Source organism: Passer domesticus, chromosome 1 (genome assembly GCF_036417665.1).
Source record: "Passer domesticus isolate bPasDom1 chromosome 1, bPasDom1.hap1, whole genome shotgun sequence".
In the NCBI taxonomy this organism is placed as follows: Eukaryota; Metazoa; Chordata; class Aves; order Passeriformes; family Passeridae; genus Passer; species Passer domesticus.
Window position 1 is genome coordinate 70,861,323 of NC_087474.1, and position 21,402 is coordinate 70,882,724.

The window sequence follows — 21,402 nt, forward strand, 5'->3', positions numbered from 1 at the left end:
TTATGATCAGGACAACTCCAGTGCTCAGGCCCTGACAAGCACTAACAAGATTATTTTTGTTGCTCTATGCTGGAGAGATCTTGCATTTAGTCCAGAGAGTAAGCATATGTGTCTTTCACTTGAAGGATATTTAGAATCACACCAAAATATTCCTTTTTATTAAGACTCTGATTATCTGGTTATTTGATTTTCAGTGGTGAAAAGGCTGCACATCACTGGTGAGGGATGAAAGACAAACTGGACTGTTGGAATCCTGGATGGAGCCCTGGACTCTTGGAACCCTGCATTATTGGATATCAAAAGTGCAATGCTGGAGCCTTGATCAGCAGGAACAGAAACAAGACTTGCCTGGCACTGAGACATTAACCCTCTAAAAAAACATCTAAACTGACCAACACCCTGGAATTCACCAGGAGGTAGGTGTTGAAGTGTTTTTCACATGCCTGTTTTGTCCTTATATTGTTTGAACTTTTGAGTCATCCACATCCACCACCACCAGAACTATTTCCGTCCCAGCTGCTCTTCAAACAGACCAGTTATAAGCTATGTAGTGCAGCCTGTAATGTAAACTATTAAGATTAGTGTGGGACAGAAAAGACAACTCATTCCTTTGTTCAAAGACTATCAAGAAACAGTTCTATTTCCTGCAACGCAGGAAGAGTACCTCATTTCCAAGATAGTTGTATGCAAAACTTTGCAAGTTAGCTCTGACGAGTTCCATTGGATACTCGGGAATCGAGTCCCTCAGTGAGGGTGATGAACAGGGCAGGCAGTCAGTGCCCACCCCCGATGCTCCTGCTAATTGCTTTTATTGGCAGTTCATTTCAGGTGCTCTATATTCCTCCCTCTTTGGGCTAATATTGTACCAACAGTTTTCTCCTATTCAGCTAAAGCACCAGAAGCAAATGCTCCTTTGTTGGCTGCTATTGACCTAATGGGAAAACACTATGGAGATGCAGCTTTCAGTCATCATCTGAATATAGTAGAGGAGGAAGATACTTTGACCTGTTCATGTTAAAACTAAAGACAGGAATGTGCATGTGTCAGTAGGGAAAGCATGTGACCTCACTATGCCAAATCAGTTTGCCAGGGCCCTCACCACCTGGTAGAGTCAGGGATGGAGCCAGACTTTGTGTGCTCAATCAAGATCCTCTGCTCTGTGCATTAAATACCAGACTATGCTGAGTTTTTCTGCATTTAGATTTAGATTTTCTAACTCTTCTGCTGCTGGAGTGTTCTAGTATTGTGGTCTCAGATATTCCAAGGTGCCTGAACAAAGAACCAACCTGCCTTGAAGATGGTTGCTTCAGAAAGAAACACAATGGATAAAGTTCAGACCAATAGAGTCTAAGCGAACCTTGCTGCTCTGGTGTGCACCTGGCTGCCTGGCAGCCCCTGGCAATGCCCAGCAAACACCCTGAGGGGCAGGAGTGCTGCTGGAAAAGTGATTGCCATGGGGTGTCTTGTCCTGAAGAAGGCAGGGTTATCCTCAGGTGAAATGTGCTGTGTGTTTGGGACTAGTGTGGGATAATGAGCCAATAATAAACCTAATGTCTTCTGTCACCAAAGAAAGAGTAGCTCAGGAAGAATTTGTAAATTGGCAGAGGCATAACAGATGTCAGTGTGAGATGTTTATGGCATCAAGGGTGTGAGAGTTTAGTACTGGTCTGAAATTTTCCACCAAGGTGTTTTTTCTGATGGGAAGATTACGCAGTATTTTTAAATGGACAGAGTTTTGTGGGAAAGAGACTCTCATCCTCACATTCAGAGTGTGCTCCGTGTGATAAGGGCATGTATGTACCTGTTCTTCCCAGTCTTTTCTTGCTTCCCAGTACCTGGGCCATAAATCTGAGATATAAGTGATGCATGCCCCTTTGCTTACTGCAGATCAGACACTGATAATTCACTACAGCATTTTCTGTATGTTTGTCCTCATGAACAGGAGCTACACTGTCTCAGGCTGAATGCCAGTTGGCCCTCTGGCTTTGGTAGTTCAGAGATCTCTGCTCTATACCAAATAGAAAATATGTAAAAAACTTTTCATGGAGTACTGGGAAAACTAGACTTGCTTCTGATGAATGCAGTTACCCCTGGCAGAGGGATGGTGGGAGCTGATTGAACAGCAAGAAGAGAAAATAGTGGGTTGCAAGGCAAACCCAAGAAAGCTGTTTGATTGAGCAAATGAGAGGGAACTGGTGGAATGATGCATGGAGGGAGTAGCATCCAAGAGCAGAAATAACATATCAGGTAGCAATCTTACTTGGAGGAACAACAGAAGTGCCAGCTCCACAGATCAACAACTCAGACAAATTAAAAAACTAGCCCAGGAGAGGTTTAGACAGAAGCAACCCAGCTCCCTTGCATTATGCTCCCAGAGTGTGTGAGAACAGCACTGAATTGAATAAGGCCCATGGGAGCACAGAAGGCAACTGTTGATAAAAAGCTGTGTGAGAGAGAGACAAGGACCCAGGCAGACCTGCTGGGTTCAGAAAAGGGGGATTGAAGAGGGACACGAGGGCAGCTGTTGATTTGGAACATTCTGAGCATGGGGTAGGATCTAGAGACTGTGGGGAGGGCATAAAATGAGTGAGACTGTAAGGAAATACATCTAGCTGGGAGGAGAATGGGAATAAATAACACAGGACCTCTGGTAAGTAAGGGAGTGAGAGGACATGATATCTAGAGAACAGGCAGAAAAGATAGGAGGGGGATTGCCTTTCTAATTATGGGTATCTGTAACTTTCCTGAGATATAATGGGCAGAGGATGACTAACAAATGGCTGAGTCACAGAAACCATGTGACTGGGATTCTAAATTCATCTGCTAAGGGGCTTGAATATTCACACAAATCTTAGAAATTTTCCTCTAATACTATTCTGGTGCAGGTGATCCTAAACCTCACATACAAAAAAAAAACCTTTCCAAGTGGTATTTGGAAATATCTGTCTCAGTAAAATGGTCAATATTCATGTTGGCAGGCAAGTATATTACGTTATTCCTCCTGGTGGAGAAAACCACTTTTGGCCAAGTAAAAAATTGTCCATTTTTATCCATAGAACCTTCTGTAGGGAGCTTTATGTGGAATATTGTTTGAGCCTTCACCATAGCAATTTGGTAAATGATGTTGCTTAGAGTCAGAACAGTGTTCTGCCAGCCTTTGTAAGACAACTTATTAACATTAACTGTCTACTACTTATAGGATTTTCAAATACTTGATGTTTCATGAAATAAGGAGAATGTGTGTCCTCTGTTTCAAGGTGTTGACTACTGTAAGTATTTATTTCATGCAACATTAATGCTGGCAAAAAATTGAAAAGTAGAAGTAGAACCATCAAAAGAAGCTACTCATGCCTTCTACTCACCCTTCTCCCATGTGACTTAGATTCAGAAGCTGATGTAGGTTAAAATGATCTGTTGTCCTGGCCATAATCTGATTAATCAGGTACAATCATAGTTGTCTGAATTATTTCAGATAATATGTTTAGAGGAAAGACATAAATGTGAAATTCCACTCCTCACCCCCCTGCCCCACTGCTAAAGAATGGAATAATTTCTTTTCCTGATAGCAATTACTGAAGAAATACGTTCTGATGAAAATCAGGATTAATGTCCTGCTGGAGTTTCTGCATGTACAGTTAGGGAGATTTGGACAGCAGTGAGCTTTTGTGAGTACTGTTACATTAATGAAGTTTCCTTCCTTTTGACTTAGCAATCTCTAGTTTACTCGAGGTGAGTGAGTTGACTCACTTCTCCCTTACATTTTTGTCATGAGGAAAGAGCAATAAAACAAGCAAGCTGGCTACTGAGGGCAAATCTAGAGCAAGCAGACTTTTAGCCTCAGGTCTAGGACATTAGTCACATGTAAATTGGTGATGATAAATCAGTGCCACCTGGCTCACAAAGCTGCCTAGGAAATCACCAAATGAAAACATGATTTTTAAAAGTACACAGCTAATCCCTCTCAGCATAAAGATACAGTCTCAACCTCCGTGTCTAGCAACATTTTTCAGAATAGGAGCTGGACTTTTCCACAAGGTTCCTCTGAAAGTTCCAAGGAGTTACCCGACTCCTAGTCCTTCATCAGTGCTCTTCCATCCCTTTTTCCTAAGAGCCAGAGAGTCTCAGCATCTGATGCTTTTATGAAACAGCAGAGAGGAGGTGGTTCTGATTGTGTTTCTTTGTAAAAAATTTCACTGCCACAATTCCCTGGGTGGTACACAGTGTTCTGAGCTTCTGCCTGCACAACAACTGATTTTAAACATTTCTGTTTAATCAAGAGTGAAGTAAATGTCAGAGATTCAATGTTCTAGATCAGCAGTTTCCAACACTGATACATCTTAATCAAGCAATTAGGTGCCTTTTTTTGTTATTGTTTGGTGTTTTCCACGCCGGAGAAGGGAACAGATTTGCTGCTTTGCTCTGATGACTGCTAGCAGCAGTGTTTGTTGTTAACAGAGACATGTACACCTAACCACCAGTTGGCAGGTGTTAACACTTTGTTACTCGCTATTCCCACATGCTGAGGATTGTGGGAAAGCTGTCAAGCTCTCTGTCTTGTGTAACACTCAGCTTTTACAATAACAACAACAACAACAACATCAACAAGCACTGAACAAATTCAGAAGCTCTGTAGGAATGCAGCGATGCAGCACTAGCAAGGGAAACAATAGCATGGATTCTCCTGGCTTTGATGGGAGCTAAAATGAGGCTTTGTGGAAAGTTTGAGACATTTCCTGATCTTTTCTTGAAATCAGGTAGATGGAGGCTGAGTGCTCTCTTTTTTTTTTTTCTTATTTCTTTTTTAATTGGTGATATGTCTGATGTTTAGAAGAAACCAAGAATGCATTGTGTGTGCCCCATCACTTCTAGTCTGCATCTGACATTTGTACTCACCTGCATTCAGGAAAGAAATCCATAAATCCATGAATACGGCACATAAACAGAGGAAATAGCACAGAAAATAATAGGAATGTTTGTCTTTTTTTTTTTTTTAAGGGGTTGAATATCAAGCGAGAAATTAGAATTTCTTTTAGTTTACTACAACCTTTCTGGCAAGCTCAGATGTGCCAAGAAGAAAAGGTCCTCTGTGAGACTTAAGTATTACCAAAATACTTTTTTTTCTCTGTTGCTTGCTGTCATCCAGGTGCTCAAACATAGTCTGCCTTTGCAGCTACAAAGTAATGGTTTTGTAGTTGAGTAATCTAAAGAATTGATTTATTATTGAAGAAGTGATGTTTGATGGATTTTTGATTTACATGAAGACAGTAAAGAAGAAGGAGTGGGAGTTTTAAGGCAGCTGCAGCTGGAGTACAAGGCAGAAACTCAAAAGAGCAAGTGGGCCAAGCAGTGCGATGGATTAGATGAGCAACCAGTTTATATGGCTGATTTTAATAGCCCTGCACTGCATAATTGCACCCCTTCCTCCCAAACAGCAAAATACAGACCACTTCATGAACCTGCAGAATTATGCTCTGTGTGAGGAGTGATTTCATGCCTTTGCTTTTTGATGAGAGTGCTTCAGATGATGGGAGCATGATCAAAGCAGTGATCACAGGTTTTCTGGCATGTAGGCTATGGCTGGGCTGCCTTTAGAGCACAGTTCCAAGTCTGGGGTCATTCTCCAGTTCATCTTGCATCCAAGCTGAACTCCTGGCACTATGGATGGGCTGGGTTCAGAATAGGGCATTTCTTGAGATACACCTATGCTGTCTTGAATCTGCCAATGCCTCTCTTGTGAAACATGAGAAAATGCTCCCCGACAGGTGGGTGGGCCAAGTTCTTTTCTGGAAAGGTTCCTACTGCATGACATGGATGCTCCATGGGATGTGGAGGAGGTTGAGCAGCAGGTTCTTAACAGTTGCACAGTCATATTTTAGTGGCCTGCCCCCAGGTCTGTGTTACACAAGGCAGTGTTGACATGGCCCTGAAGAGAGTGACTTTTAAGTTAATTTTAATTCTGGAATAGAGGTTTGAGGTTAGTAAAAGTTAGGGGCTAATTAAGTGGGATCTTCAAGACAACTGCAGAAACAAATGGATGAAATCCTCTGGGCTGTGTTTTGCATTGGCTGGGATTCCAATGGTCTCTCCCAACTTCACAGGTCCCTGAATCACTGCAGAAAGCAGGTTTTTTTAATGGACTTAACATTATTTTCTTGACATGAAAATCACCCCTGTACCTGTGCACTGCTTTAAAAAGCCTTCCTGCTTGCACGGCTGCCTCCTGCAAGCTGGTTCTGAAAGATCAGTCTGCCAAACTTGGGGCTGAGAGGGAGATACTGGCTCACATACATCTGCAAGTTGTATTTCCTAGTTTCATATTTCTCTTAAAAATTTATTTGCTCTTGTTTGGCCACAGGAAACCAGTCAGGGGAATCACTGACATTGGTAAGATCAATATGTAGATCAAATATTGGTAAACATCTATTTTGTGTACGCATGGTCCTGAATTTGTTCCTGCACATATTAAAGGATATTTTTGTCTTTTAAAAACCCTAGAGAGAGAAATCTTGTTGCTTAGGAAATCCATGGGGAAAGTGATAGGAGAGAAAACTGACCATTTCATGAATGAGATTCATAAGGTGGGTTCAATTTCCACCATGTACCCTCTGTTGATCAATTAGTTTGTGCACTCCTTGTCTTTTTTAAGTGGGGACATGTAGCGTGATATTTCAGGGTTAGTTTTTTAAGTGCTTAGGTGAAAAATAAGTGATTCGGTGCAATGAAATTGTAGATTTGATTTGAGAGTATTGCTACCAGCTGACAAAATACCAAATTAATGGGCAATTAGAAAGCCCTTTCTTGAGACTGGAATCCTGTCCTCCTACCTGAAGGCCAGGCATAGCTGTGAGCAGTCCCATCCACTGGCACTGGGAAAAATCCCATTTACATGATGGCTAGTGGCACTTCATTCTGCTGTGCAACAGGTTAGAAAAGATGCTTGCAGTTGCCTGCCCGTTCCTCTGTTGCAGGCTGAGATCTCCCTGAAACATAGCAGTGGCTTTGCTGTGGTCATATACTCTCCCCTGCAGTTGCTATTTTCTGCCTGTACTGTGGAGGTGGCTGGAGGACTTGAACAGAACTGGTTTGAGCTGTAGGCATACCTGGGAGTCAGCTCCTCCTTAAGGATTAGAAGTGCTGTGCTGATCCTGCAGACAGGAGACCTATCACTTAAGCTACTTGCTTATATAAATTATCTGAAGGACTACAGCTGAGCTTCATGGCTTCTCAGCATCTCAGCTGCCCTAGTTTGAGCAAAGTCATCAGCATTTTGCAGGGGGATTCATATTTAATTTGGATTTTTTGATCTCCATAAGCAAAACAAGGAAGAAAAGATTTCCTGAACTTCTGGCAGGATTTCTGCACATTTTTTCCCCCTTCTTTAGTAACTTCATTTGTTTCTCTTTTTCCTTCTTCTTTTTCCCACCCCACCCAACCTTAAACAGTGCCGGGAATTTCTGTACTTACCCAGCTGTACTGTCTGAGGAAAGCCAAGCTGGTTTTTTTCCATGCATCAAAATTATAATAGTTTGAAATTACTTATTAACTCTCTGAGTTTCCCAGAGAGAAGACATCATATATTTAACTGATATGCCCCTTGTACTTAGACAAAAGGCCAAAGGTTAGGGCAAGTGGATACACATGACAACTTTATCCAAGTCCTTAAGGATTTCCCATTGATTAAGTCACAGATTCATACTTTTTTTCCAAGTGAAAATAATTTAAATTACTCAAGTAAAATGAGTTGATTTATTTTCATTGCAGGTCTCGTCCTGCTGCAAACTCTGCAGTCTGTGGACAAAGAAGGTATAGTTGTCACTCAGATGGCTGTCTTGCCTCAAAACTTGCAGTGATCACCTCAAATCGCTCACCTCAAATTGGGTCATTGCTTGAGAATGCGTATTATGAAATAGTTTTAGAACAAGTTGATTTATATTTTAGCAAATGGATCAAATAAACATTTCCTTGTGTGTAACCACTGCTGCTGTGTTGATGACAAAAATGTGTTATGGATGTTTCTGTGTCACTTCATAGCAGTGCAACTTTTTTCTTGCTACTATTACATGAAGTTCCAAAACACTGCAGTTCTGTGGGTTAGTACCCTTTTGCTCTGCTAGGAAGGGAAAAACATTTGTTTGGACTGGCAGGAAACACTGTTATTTAATTTACTGTGCTTTTTGGTGGGCATATTATATGTTGTGGGCTATGGTGAGTGATTATTCCCTGCATAATCCTGCAGCATTCACAAGCATTCACACCCACATCAGGATGCTGAAACCTTTATCAATAAAAAACATTGTGACCTAGAAGTCAGTATTATTGCGTCTGGAGTTTCCAAATGTCTGGGGAATGCTCAAGCAACAAAAAATGGTGCACCAAAATAGAATTCTGCATGAGAAAGCCTCCAGGCTGCAATAATATTTCCTCAGCCACCCTCACTGTTGGGCCCTTCCTGGCAGAGCTGGACCACGTCCACAGGTCATGTTGACTTTGTCTGGATTGATGGTGTTTCAGCAGCTGTCCCCTGCTGCTTTCAGGAAGCCAGGTTTGGAGCCATTAGGTGAAACAGCCCTGTAAGATTATGAACAAGTGCCAGTGCCTGGCATGAGCAGCAGTATGATTTTATGTCTAAGAGAATAGCATCCAGGAACATGCATTGTGCCCGTACCCGTGTCTGGGTGTGTCAGAGGACTCCATAGGAAGAAACGTGGAATTTGGGGGAAAATGTGGGGCAAGTAGGTCTCTAGTTCCCTTACTCTTCTGACTCCACAGAGACCTCCAGCAGATGTGGTGCATATCCCCTGAGTCACTGCCCAGCTCTTGCTTTATGACTGTGTGGATTCTTTGCTGGGATGAGATCTGTGCCCACTCTTGAGACTCCGGTGGCACAAAAGCAATGCTGCCTCGTGCACTGCTTGCTATGCTGTGTAGGTTTCAGGAAAGTATCAAAAAAAAAAATGGAAAAGGGGTCTGAATTTCCCCACTACAGGCAAATTAATGAAACTTGCTAAGCCTACAATAATGCCTCAGAAATCTCTTCCTTTCTCCTGTGTTTGTTTATATCTCACCTGCACTTTACTGCCAGACTTGGAACTTGGAGCTGAAAAACAGTTTTTCAAGCAGCATGTTTGAACTGTAGGACTTGGGGAGTCAAGGAATGGTCTTTTCACATCCAAAGGTTACTCCTTGAGTACAGATGTTTCACAGACCTTTGCTTTGATACCAATTAATTTTCTGGATTTTTGAATAGTTGGATCCTGAGCGGCAAATACTTGGATCCAGGTGGTAACTGGTACAGATAGCAGAAAGTGAAAAGCAACTGTGCTGCTTTTTTTTTTTTTCCTTGGGAACTTAAAAATTCCAATCTTGCTGCATTAAACTAAGTCATGCAGAAATGCTCCAGCTGTTCTTTGCACTGTGGAAGCCAAATTCAGCATTTTGATGGGTTTTTTCCTTTGTTTTTGAGAGACCAGTTGTGAAACTGTTTGATGTCTTAGGTAACAAAATCATACCTGTACTCTCCTTCCAGTTATTTGGGTTTTCCTAGTTATTTTATTTAAGGTGGACTCCTTACAGGTTTGTTGTGTAAAATTCCAAGTTCACCAGGGGGTAAACTGGTCAGCCTTCTTTGCAAACTGGGATGTCCAGTAGCACTGACAGATTTTAGTCTTTTAGACTCCCTCTTCTTCTTTTTCACTGAATACTCTGATGGCAGCTGAACTCACAAGAATTTTGGTCAAAAGCAGTAGAACACACCAGCAAATAATTTCTGTGGTATGCGTTCTGTTTCTAGTAAGAGTTTTATTTTGTATAAAATGTGGTGAACCCTTCTCAGCTCCCTCTATTTGCAGGAAGAGGCAACTCTTACTTAAATACTCCTAGAATCCACTGAAGTGTTTTTTATTATTATTTTGAAAATTAAATGTGTCCTATTTTTCCTAGCAATTTTGAGGTGTGAGAGTTCTCTGAAGTGTAGAGAATATTCATAACGGTGTTTAAATGAGTTTTAAAAAATGGTGCTTAAATGAGTTTTCTGCCCTTCACTTCCTTCTCAGTGCATTCAGGAACAGGAACACTGAGTTTGGGAACACTTACTCCATAGCATTGATGCCTAGAGCAATGTTTATGCTGTGGTTTCTGGATGCATGATCAGGAGAACAGTACATGCTGTATGGAGCAGCTTGCACCTGAGCAGATGCAAGGATTGACCTAGACACTGGGTAACCTCATGCTTACATGCCACATGGGTTAGTCCCTTATCCCACTAGTAGGCATGGACTTTCAGTGTTCAGTTCCTGCTGGTTTAAAGGAGAAGGAAGTGATCTGTGTTCATTATCAAATTATGTAGAGTCCTTTCCACAGGGCTTGTAATTTAAAAGTCATTTCTCTTGTTTCAGTGAAGCTATTTGAGGATATCCAGGGTTACTAGTAATTTTAATTTAAGTCTTTTTAACTTAAAAGTTAGTCAGCTCTCATAAGACTCGAGCCAGGTGACTGGTGAAGGTCACAGCAAAGTGACACATGCAGCATTATCTAGCCTGTTATCAGTGACTGCACCAGGCACAGTTCAGTACCTGACCATATGACAGCACAGTAGCCTGTTTTGATCATCATTTTCTCACTTTAATTGGGTGGCCTTTCTCACGTCTCTCCCTGCCTCTAGTCTTATTAACTTGTGAGTGTGGAACGGGCTGGCTGAGATATCAAAAGACTGGGTATTTAAGATGAGCAAAGCTATACAGCAGTTTATAGTAATTCAAAGAATATGGAAGCATTTGCACTTTCTGATACCACCTGCTTTCCGTGCCAAAGATTGTAATAGGAACAAAAAGCTTACAAGTTTCAGGATGGGGGGAAAAAAAGCTTTTTTGTGGGGAAAAAATTAAAGAAAAGGGCAACAGAAGTTGTCTTGGGATGTGAGTGAAACAGAAACATTGGTCATGAACTGAGTGAAGGAGGTGGATCTAATTATTGTGTAACAAAACAAAGGAAGGCAGCTTAGAAGCCATTTAAATTGCAGATACTAAGCCCTACTGCAGAGCTATAGATTGGGCTGTTGTAGGGAAATGTGGAAAATATCAGTCCAGTCCTTTTTAGGGGGATTGCCAGGATCACAGAGATACTCAGAGAAATTCATCAAATACTATTATCTCCAGATACGTGTTAATAATAATCTTCACTATATTTTCTCTTGGGTCTATATGCTGCACGAATATTTCTTGGCATGCCTGCAGATCTCTAATTGTTTGTATATTTGGCTTGCCTCAGGCCTACTTTAAATGAATGTATGCAAGAATCTTTGCTATGTATGCGATGATGTAAGTGCTTTTACCATATCTGTGTGGTATTGTTTACCATGTGTCATGGTAAACAAACCACCATCAAAAAACGAAACCAAATAAAAAAATCAAACATCCAGAAGGGGAATCCTGTCAAGTTTTTGATCAACATGATATATTGAGCAATCCAGTCAGTCATATTCAAAGATGTTAGGGCTACATGTGCACACTTAAAATTCTGCTGGCTGAACCAGATGTGAATATTTTCTCAGAGTTACCTAAGAGGGTGTAGGGCTGTGCTTGCAACTCATCTAGAAATGACCAAAGTAGCTCTAAGCTACCTTGTCCAATAGCACTGAGTTCAATATGGACAGAAGTCTTCCCTCCAAAACTTGATAAATACACAAGGGACACTTCCTCTCAGCTGATCTTATTCCTTAGTCTGAATCAAAACTGAGCTATTGTTTTGGTTTGCCTCCCTCAGCAGTCCTTTGTATCTCAGCATTAAGCATGTTGCATGAAGCCATTTATGTGTTTATGAGCACTGGAGGGCCCCAGGTGCCTCTGGGGATGGATAGTCAGTGACTTGAATGCACCTGCAGCAGTGGAGACTGAACTGGGGAGGCAGAGGCAGACACAGATTAGGAAATTGGGCCCTCTACGTAGCAAACGAAATTATGAAATACAGTGCCATAAAAATTCTTCTGGGGGTGCCTCAAAGGATTGGCATGTCTCTTTTGTGGTTTATGACATTTCTGGCATGACAGAAAATGGCAGCCCCATTTTTCAGTATTCAGGCTTATTTATTGTGTGTCACTGTCTTTGAGTTGGCTGTTCCAGACAGGTACTTTCATGTCATTTCCTTATTCCTGCAGTGCTGCTCTGCCTTGCTCTTTCTGCATGGAAAAAGAAGAGAGGGTGAGAAAAATGTGCTGGTGGTGTTAGCCTGAATGGCACACTACAGGAGCCAGACTTCTCAGAGAACATTTATTCCTGTGTGGCACCAGCACCTGAAGCAGGCCAGCTGAGTGTGCATAACAGAGCCAGTAGAAATCTGGCTGATCATGTCTGAAACATTCTGATTCAGGCAAAAGTACAGGTTATCGGGCTCAGTGCTGCACCAGTGGTACACTCAGAAATGTTTGGCAATGGTCCTGACAGAGCTGGAGTTATATTACAGCAAAAAAAATATTGAGCTGCATGGATTTGCCCCATAGACTGTACATGGCCCTTGGACCACTAGCTGATCGCCCTAAATGAAGTCATTTAGGGTTAGCATCCCCGACTCAGTTCCTGTTGTAAACCGTCTCTGATGGGTCAAGTTGGACAGAGTTCCAAACTGTTCTAAGTTGTTTGAGTGCGGTGATGTGCTGAGTGGGCTGGCTGCAGTCGTGCTGAAGTGCATTTGTTTTCAGTTCTTCAGCATATAGGAGTCTCCAGCCCTAAAGACATGGGCAGACTTCCCAAAAGGCGGGGAGGCAAGCTAGAAGAGTGGCTGCTTGCCATTTCTTTTTGATCCATTCAGGCTAAAAATCAGCTTTGCATGTGAAGAAAGAGAGGAGGTCTCTGTTGGCTGCTTTTCAAGAGACTTTCACCTTTCTTCTCCTCACTTTTGAAGGAGGGTGTTGTGACTTCTTTTCCCTTTTACATACCCTTGCCCCATGACAGAACTACCCTGTGTCTAAAGCTATATACCCATTATATCCCTCTGCACGGACCCCAGTTATCTAAACCCACTCTCCCTGTGCTCCTTCACTTCTTGTTTTCCTCCTGTCTCTCCCCGTTTCACCTCCTGTTAGGCAAAATCTGTGCTCTGTGGAACAGAGGCTGAGCGTGGGCTGAGAGGAGAGAAAGTATTTAGACACCTCTAAGCATAGTGTGTCTTCTTGACAAATAGCCTGGTTATTCTGGATGAAGAAAGAGAAACAGATCTGATCCTTAGCCACCACCACGGAAGTCCGTGCTGCTACCACATTTCAGGCATTGCTCAGTTCCCGTAAGAGGAGCAGGTCAATGGGAAGGTTTCTGGGGCCAGGATCCAAAGTGCTCCCCAAGAGTCTCTGGGAGTGTCAGCAGATTCCTCAGTGAGCCAAGAGAAGGGCCTCTGTGCATGGCCGTGCTCGCTGACGGCACCTCTGAGCTATGCGTAGGATTAGCTGCTGTCACACGCGCAGCCTTCCTCCAAACCCGGGGGGTTCAGCTCCGTCCACTCCCGCCGAGCCTCGCAAAGGACAGGGCTGTGGAGGTGTTGGATCCGCCCGAGGCTGGTGCAGAGCTCTGGCTAGCACGGTATCTCTGAGCGGGGAGAGAGAAGGGCAGGAGTTGTGAAAGAGGCTTTTTAATTTCATTACTTTCTTCCCATACCCTGTATCCTGGCTGTGGAGATCTCTCAGCAGACTTGTGGACCTGCAGTGCTGTGTGAAGCGGAAAAAAAAAAGAAAAAGTGATGGAGAGTGAGAGAAAACCAAGGGAATCCATTAAAAAATGCCTCTGCTACCTCATTAATCTTTTGCAGCAAATAATATATGCAAAACTTGGGCTAGCAAAGTCTCCAAAGAATAACATTTTTTTTGGTGAGGTTTTAACAAATTAAAGAAATAAATTAAGTCAATAGCACAGCAGGAAAGTGTTTGAGGCCTCCAGGATTTGTATGTTTTACCATTGTCTAAAAATAAACTGGGGCGGGGGGGGGAATTTAAAAGTCTTTCAGTTGAAAAATAATGTTTGCTTTAAGTAGTGGTGTTTGGGTTTTGCTCCCGCACAGTACTTCACCACCTTCCCTGGCCCTGAGGCTGACTTTTGGAAAAAGAAGGTGGAAAATAGTAGAAGCAGAGGTCGCAAAGCCATGTGGTGAAGGGAGAGGCATGCTGGGCGTTAGCGGGAAGGATGTAAAGCAGAAATTAAAACCTTTGTGCCTCACCCCACTGCGACTGCTGAGACCAGGCATGTGTTAGAGATTAGCAATCGGCTTACTGGCACCCTTAGACCCAAACCAGTGGGAAAATTTCTGGCAGATTTGGTCAGTTTTGGAAGAGAGCTGGCTGGCACCCTCCTCTCTTGCTGTACTGTAGACTGGTCATTATTTTAATAATCAGAACAAGACTTCCCAAGTTGCCAGAAACCAGAGAAGTTAAAGGCTGCCTTCTGATTTTCCTTTTCCATGTTCCTTTCTGTAATTTGCAGGAGTGACCTGAGTGAACAGCATTACAGCTCTGTCTTTTCTTCTTCCCTTAAACTGACCACTTCCCTTCTCATCACAGCTGCTACTAAGACAGTTTTCCACTGCCTCTCCTCTCCTCCCTGGCCTACCTCTTCCCATCTGCTGCCTGCTGTCATTTTTTCCAGTTCCACCCAGGCCTTGCCTCACTCTCTAGCCTGTGTCAGAATTGGAACAATGGCTTTTTGATCTACAATCAAAACCTATCATCCGATCAATGATCTGCAGGCAAACAGCATTCTGGAGAGAGGTCTACATGATGGGTAGGTGCCTAGCTTCCTACTTCCTTTACTAGAAGAGAGGTATCATGAAGTTCTCCTACTCCAGCCATTGCTCATGCTGAAACTGAATGCATGCACATTAAAAAATTAATTAATTAAAGGATACCCTCGGAGTTGCAAAGGCAAGGCTGTTGTTTTCTAGTAGGTGACCTGCAAATTGACTCTAATTGTCCTGCTACTCACAAAAACTCCTTAGTAGTGGGAATTATGTATCTACATGGACAGTATAACGAATCACTCTGTTCTTCTGCACAGCTTTTTGTTGATAGACCTCTGAGACTTGTCCTTCCAGCCTCAGTTCCCAACCCTCCAGCATTCTCTCAAGGGACTGGACTACTGATTTTATGTAGGTGACCTGTGCATGGAGAAATCCCATGTGCGCTGCCAGAATCCACACATACAGCCACCCTCATGCATGCACATGCTTGACAATTCCAAGTCAGCAAGTGCAGAACTCCAGCTACTCCTGGTATCTTCTGTTAGTCCCTTTGGGAATGTTTTCCTGTCATAGAATTTAATTACATATGCTTCTGCTCTTTTCCTCCCTTTCATCTCCGCCTTATTTCGTGCACAGCACGGGCTGTGCTCAATTACTGAGCAGCAACTCAATATTTAGTTTTCTCCTTACTGCTCACTGTGTGGCCCCTACCCTTATTGATGGGACAACATTCAAGTCCTTCTCTGATGAGAAAATGGTTGATTCCCTCATGAGCTTTTCTGTGTCCTCATCATTGCATATGTATCTGTGGCTACACAAGTACTTTATGGTGGAACTTGTTCTGATACTTGCTCCCAGCTCCCTGAAGGTGCCCACTGACTGCTTTCATTCTTGGGATGGTTTTAGAGTAGAAAAATATGCCCGACAAAGCTGTGTAATTTGCTGTAAAGGGAGGTAGCTATTTTGTTTTTCTGCTAGTGCATGCTCTGTTTTGTTAGGAAAGCTGTGGGTGAACAGCAGGGTGTTTTATTCTGCCTGCTTCAGTTCTGAAGAGAGGGGAAAACTATCCCTTCTCAGAAGGCTTTTGGGAGGGGAGGAGAGCTTTTACAGAGGGCAGTGTGGGACATCCTATTCTACCTGACACATAACCCCAAAACTGGAACAGAGATCTTGGGAAACTCCTGAGCATGGCACTGGGCCATGACATCCCCACTTGGACCTCATAGAGCATCTCCTGGGAGCCAGCAGTAATGGTCCAGGACTTGGAGCTGAATATTGAATACTGCTGGACTTAGGGAAGGTTTGGGAGCTTCTTAGCATGTGAATACATAACAGCTGGGAAGATGAGGTGGGGAAGGAGTGGTGAGGACTGTTGGTTTTTTTCTGTTCCAAGTTTTGTGTTCTCTTTGTTTGCAGTTGCTTGAACTCACATCTGTGCAGATTCTAACCCCTTGGCATGCTTGGGCTGCTCACATTAAGGAAAAGATATAAGAAGGCCACCTCAGAGTGCTGGTCAGCTTCAGATGCAGTTGCAACTGCAACCAGTTTGGCAGCAGATGGATTTCTTTGGCCTCATCTGCCTGTGTTGGACACTGTTAAATCCTAGTGGCTCTGTAGAAAACTTCTAGCTCTTGCTAATTACTGTGCTGACTTCTGAGCATTTTCAGGAGACAGGTTCTTTGTGGTACTGGCATTTTCCCCTGAGAAGAAAGGGAATACATTTGGTTCCTCTACGGCTGCCTGTAACAATAAGCCCTGCCTGTAAGGAAGATCTGAGACATTGTGTGGTGTTGGACTCGAGTGACTAAGAAGGATGATGCCTACTGGGCTGAGGGAGATAAAGAATAATCCCACTTCTCCTGCATTTTGCTAGTCAGCAGTGTTAAAGGTATTGCTGGTTGGATGGGATTGAGACTAGATCAGTATTTAACATAAGCCCCAGCAGGCTGTGGAGAAGGTCTTTGAGACAGGAATGGATGGTTTTAAGTGTGGGCTTATGTGTGAGGATGACTGAAACCAGTGAGGAGGATGCCAGGTGCTAAGAGAAGGAGAGTAAGTGTTCTCCCATCTATAATGTTTTACTGAGGTTCTCCTTTCCATCACGTTAGGAGAATGTTTTGTGTTTAAAGGCCAGCAGGAGTATCCAATCGAAGACATTGCTGGAGGTGCATGACCTGATACAAGTATTCCAGAGCAGGTGACTAGACAAAGATGTGCACTCAGCTTCTTGAAGTGTGGGAGACACCCTTTAGCAGCCATCATTTAAAACATGGGGAAATGTATTTACATGAGTGATATCTCAATTCCACCACTGTGGGAAAAGATAAATACTCATTGCCCTGGCTGCTGTGGTGTGCAGCCAAGGCTTGGCAGGAGCTGTGGTTCAGTCTCCTCTGAATTGCCAGCTCTCTAAGCAAACTGTACATTATTGAAATGGGAGAATCTATTTTCCATTGGGATTTAAAACAATTTGTGATGAACGCTGGGATTTTTTGAGCTACCAGATTTTGAAATTGTCCTTGTTAAAACAGCAAGGAAGGGGTTCCTAGGTCATAGAGATTTTGAGTCAGTGGTCTGGATATGCTCGTCATGTGAGTAGAGAGGAGATCTGCAAGTGGCTTCAGCAACCAGGCAGCAATGTCTGTCAAGGTAGGGACAGAGATGCCAGCAGACTCCCCCATAGCACTCACCGTGTGAGCAGAGAGCAGTTGTGTTGTTGCACATTCTCCTCATCACTCTGATGCTTGATTCCAGCCTCAAGTATCAAACATCTGCAGCAACAGGTTTCTGGCCTTAGAGGGAGAAGGGCAGGGAAGTGGGCTTGCAATAGGCTTATAAGATTATGTTACGCTAGGCAACTAATATTTGCCTTTGTTTCCTGAACAGCGTATACCAACTTAGGATAAGTTCTCTAGAAGTGACCCTAGGACACATGTGGGAAGGCTATTTTGGAACTGAGAAATGCTCTGTGGCCAGCAAACTTAGAAAAAGTTTAACTTTTTGTTAAAAGAGGGCAGCTTGGAAATTGTGTCTGGTTCCCAACCGGAGCTTAAGCCCTGTAAAGGGCAGACATCAGGTTAAAAAGGGTTGGTCTAGGTAAAGGATATTCTACATATAGCCTTGGATTTGAGGCTGATTTCTGTGATAAGAACCATCTTTAATGTAAAGCTGAAAAGATATTATAAAGATGAAACAACTGGAAATAAAAGAAGCCTGGCCAAGTTTTTTATCTACATGGGCCATGTAAATCTGTCTCTTGAGCTGTAGTTATTGATCTATTTTTACTTTCTTTGCTTCCCAGAGGCAAAAGTAATAGCTCTACGCCAAAAAGGCCAATTTTCCCAGCACTTACCAAAACCAGCATGAGTTCCTCAATGGCCAATGTCACAGAAGTTGCATGTGTAAAATTTTAGAGGGTTTTTTGTAGACATAGATGTTGTGGACAGAAAGGGGCCAGCTAAACCCCAGGCCCTAGATAAGTTTGGATCGTTGTCTACACTTGATATCATGTTATTGTGATCTTGGTCCCTCTCTGCTTGATGTCCTTCCAAGATTCCCCTGTATTCATTTTATCCTTGACAGGCTAGTGAACATCTACAGGCACTGTATCAAAAGGTTTGCAAAGGCAACAGCTGAACATAATCTTCAGATAAATGAAACATACCATGGCCACATAAAAATGGTCTCTTTCATGAACAGAAAAGTGAGGCCTATAGCTGTGAAAAGCTTTGGACTTAGATTTCTCCCTAGAGTGTAGTGAAAATCAAGTTATCACAGCTGTGATCCTGTAACCTGGTAAGCTGGGCTGTGGAAACTCTCAGGTATATACCTACAGCTTGCCTACCCAGAGGATTTTGAGGTTTATGTTGGGAATGCCCTGATGGGTGGTATGCTGCCAGGGTTTCATGACTTGAGCCTTCCCCAGTTTAGACAAAAGAGAAGAAATGAGCTGCATATTCCACCCCTGATGTAGTATAAGCATACAAACAAATATATCTCTCTCTGCAGGGCCACATTCAGATGCACATGTTGGTTCCTCAGTGCCAGATCCTGCTATGAACTCTGGCTCTCCATGCTGTTAGAAATGGCAGAATGAGACAGATATCTGTATCTCTACACATGCACAGGGTTCTATCTTGTTTTTGACCTGCAGCATATGCTGATGTTTGCTTAATCCATAGAAAACTCACATACCTATACATGATGTAACAGGTATTTTCCTCACAGAATGCAAACCATGGTTTTGAACTGGGCTGTATTTGTTCCCAGATCATCTCCATTTCTGCTGCATAGACAGGCAGGTATGCTTGGTATTTTCGTTCTTTTTTTTTTTTTTTCTTTTTTCCTTCTTTTTTTTTTTAATCCCCTAGAAAACACATAAATAATTCAGAACACATGCTTTATGTCAACTGTTTCAATTATTTTATCTCTGTATAGAGGGTATAGGCAAACCTCATTCAAACAAGCACAGGGAGGAAGATGCACTGTAAAATGATGGCTGGGGTCATGCACTGATATATTTTTGACTGGAATGCCCAGCTCAGAAATGTGATACCTGAATTTTAATGCATGGACATTAAGACTGAGTTGCTGAGTGTCCATAAAGAAAGTCGAGGGTCCTCTGACCACATCTGTGCAGTCACTATTTGTCCGTGATGCTGGGTCAGGACAGGCTTCCAGATGTTCCGAAATCCCGTGTTGTAAAAAGACACTCCATTGGAGGGTGCTAAATTTCTTGGCATTCCCTAGGAATTCAGCCCCTTATAAAATATGAAGTTTGGGTCACTTTTCATAGGGGCGAAGCCAAGTCCAAGTTCCTGAAGTCAGATGGAAGTGCTCTGTTGAATTGAAAAGGGGTTGGGTTGGACCATAAGATCTCATCTCCCATGCAGATGTGGCCATTTCATTTGCTTTTCCATCTCATAGATTCTTGACTGACCAGCTGCTGAGAGAATTCCTAAGGGTTACTTTATTTATTCAGCACACCTCTACATACTCCACATAGTTCATGTCAGAGCCCTAGTCTCTTTACATGGAGATGTTCCCTCGTGCCCCACTGACCATACTTCAGCATTGCTGAGAGAGCCTGTCCCTAGCCCTTTGTAGCTTCTGGGTTTGTTCTAATAACTTAATGAGCTATATAATTTTGTATATCTTCTGACACAGTAGACTTAAACCCATTTCTCTTTTATCATGGTGATAATAAATGTCACCACTACTTGTCTACCACTCAAGTCCTGATATGCGCTGCAAAGCTAGGCAGCAAAACAAACCAGGCAATACCCTAGGCTGTCGTGTCCACAGCATAGAACACAGCAGGGTAATTCCATCTTTCAAAAGACCCATTCTTGAGGATTATTTATCAGTCCTTTTTCAAAAACCTATTTGAAGGACAAGTCACCATTATTGCTGTGAATATCCTGTCCAGTATCTCATTTCTCTGCAGTTAGAAGATTCCCCTCATGTCCAACACAACTGTCTTTGATGTAAAGCTTGTTCCCTCCTCAGTAGCCACAGAAGCAATCAGTAACAGCCTTTTATGCACCAGATAGATTGGGAACACTGTAACATATATGCTTCTGCTGTGGTTATGTGGAACCGGAACTCTGGGGTCCTTTCTCTCAGATGTAAAATATGCAACAAATATTTTACATCTGCCCTCAGAGAAGTCTGTTAATCTCTATATTTTGTTACCCCAAAAGAATGCTGTGAGGGTACATTCATTGGTGATTCCCAGGGCATTCAGATACTGCGCTGACAGAGGCTACATAAGTGAACAGAGAGAGAGCAGGCATTCACATATTAATCTGGTAAAGGACTGATATTTAACTCAGCAATGCCCCCAAACAGATGTCAAAGACTATATTATCAGCATGTCTCTTATCTCTGGAATTTTGTTTTGTGCTGTCCTGCTTTACTGATTGTTTTGTGGTTTGTTTTGCGGCTTCCTGGAAAGGAGCATTTTAAGAACAAGAACAGAAAAAAAGCCTGGTAAGAGCTGTAACTGGCTCTGCCTGTCAGTGCTATGACAGCCAACAATATCACCTGCTGATGATTTACAGATTCCTGGGAGATGTGTTGTTGAGTCTCAAAGAACTGGAACAAGAACAACTTGCTCAAATTGCTTCCCGTGAAACAGCATAATGTATCCACCCGCTTCATGCTCTCCTAATTTAGGACACATGTAGTCTGCAATGATGAACTGGCCAACTGATTATGTTGCTGTAAATCTCATTCCCCACCTTACAAAACACCCCTGACTGACCCTTTTTTCGTGATAGCTCAGTGCAGCATTTCCAGTCCACTTCTTGAGAGAGAGAAAAATTCCACTAGCCACTTGCAAAAGCACTTCTCCAGAGAGAAAAATGGAACATTTTGTTGTTTTTATTTCATTGGGCAGCCTTTTCAACTTCTGTGACCCACTTTTACTTCTCTTTAAATTGTGACCAGTATTTATTTATCCCTCTTTGAACACAATAACTTAATTAATAAACTAATCAGCAGTGTTGAACTGATCTTTCAACTCACTCCTATCACTGAAGGAAATTTATGAATGTGGAATACAAGAAAGATCCTATTATCTAAAAAGCTTTCTACTAAAAGCATTTGGCATATAAAAAGTAAGACTAGAAATTCTGCACTAAATTTATAATATAAGTATGTGAACATTATTTATAGAGTCTGAAATGT

General features: G+C 42.5%; 1 long non-coding RNA gene across 8 annotated transcripts in view; it reads left to right on the plus strand.

The window, feature by feature from the left end:
• The window catches only part of LOC135302482 (uncharacterized), a 122,939-nt gene that overhangs the window by 10,002 nt on the left and 91,535 nt on the right, over positions 1-21,402 (plus strand). For 7 of the 8 annotated variants that reach the window (XR_010364080.1, XR_010364083.1, XR_010364084.1 and 4 more), the window contains exon 2: positions 195-416. This is a non-coding gene — a long non-coding RNA (uncharacterized LOC135302482). Of the gene's footprint in view, positions 1-194; positions 417-14,459; positions 14,757-21,402 lie in introns of all 8 variants that reach the window. The other variant, XR_010364081.1, reaches the window with a different exon arrangement.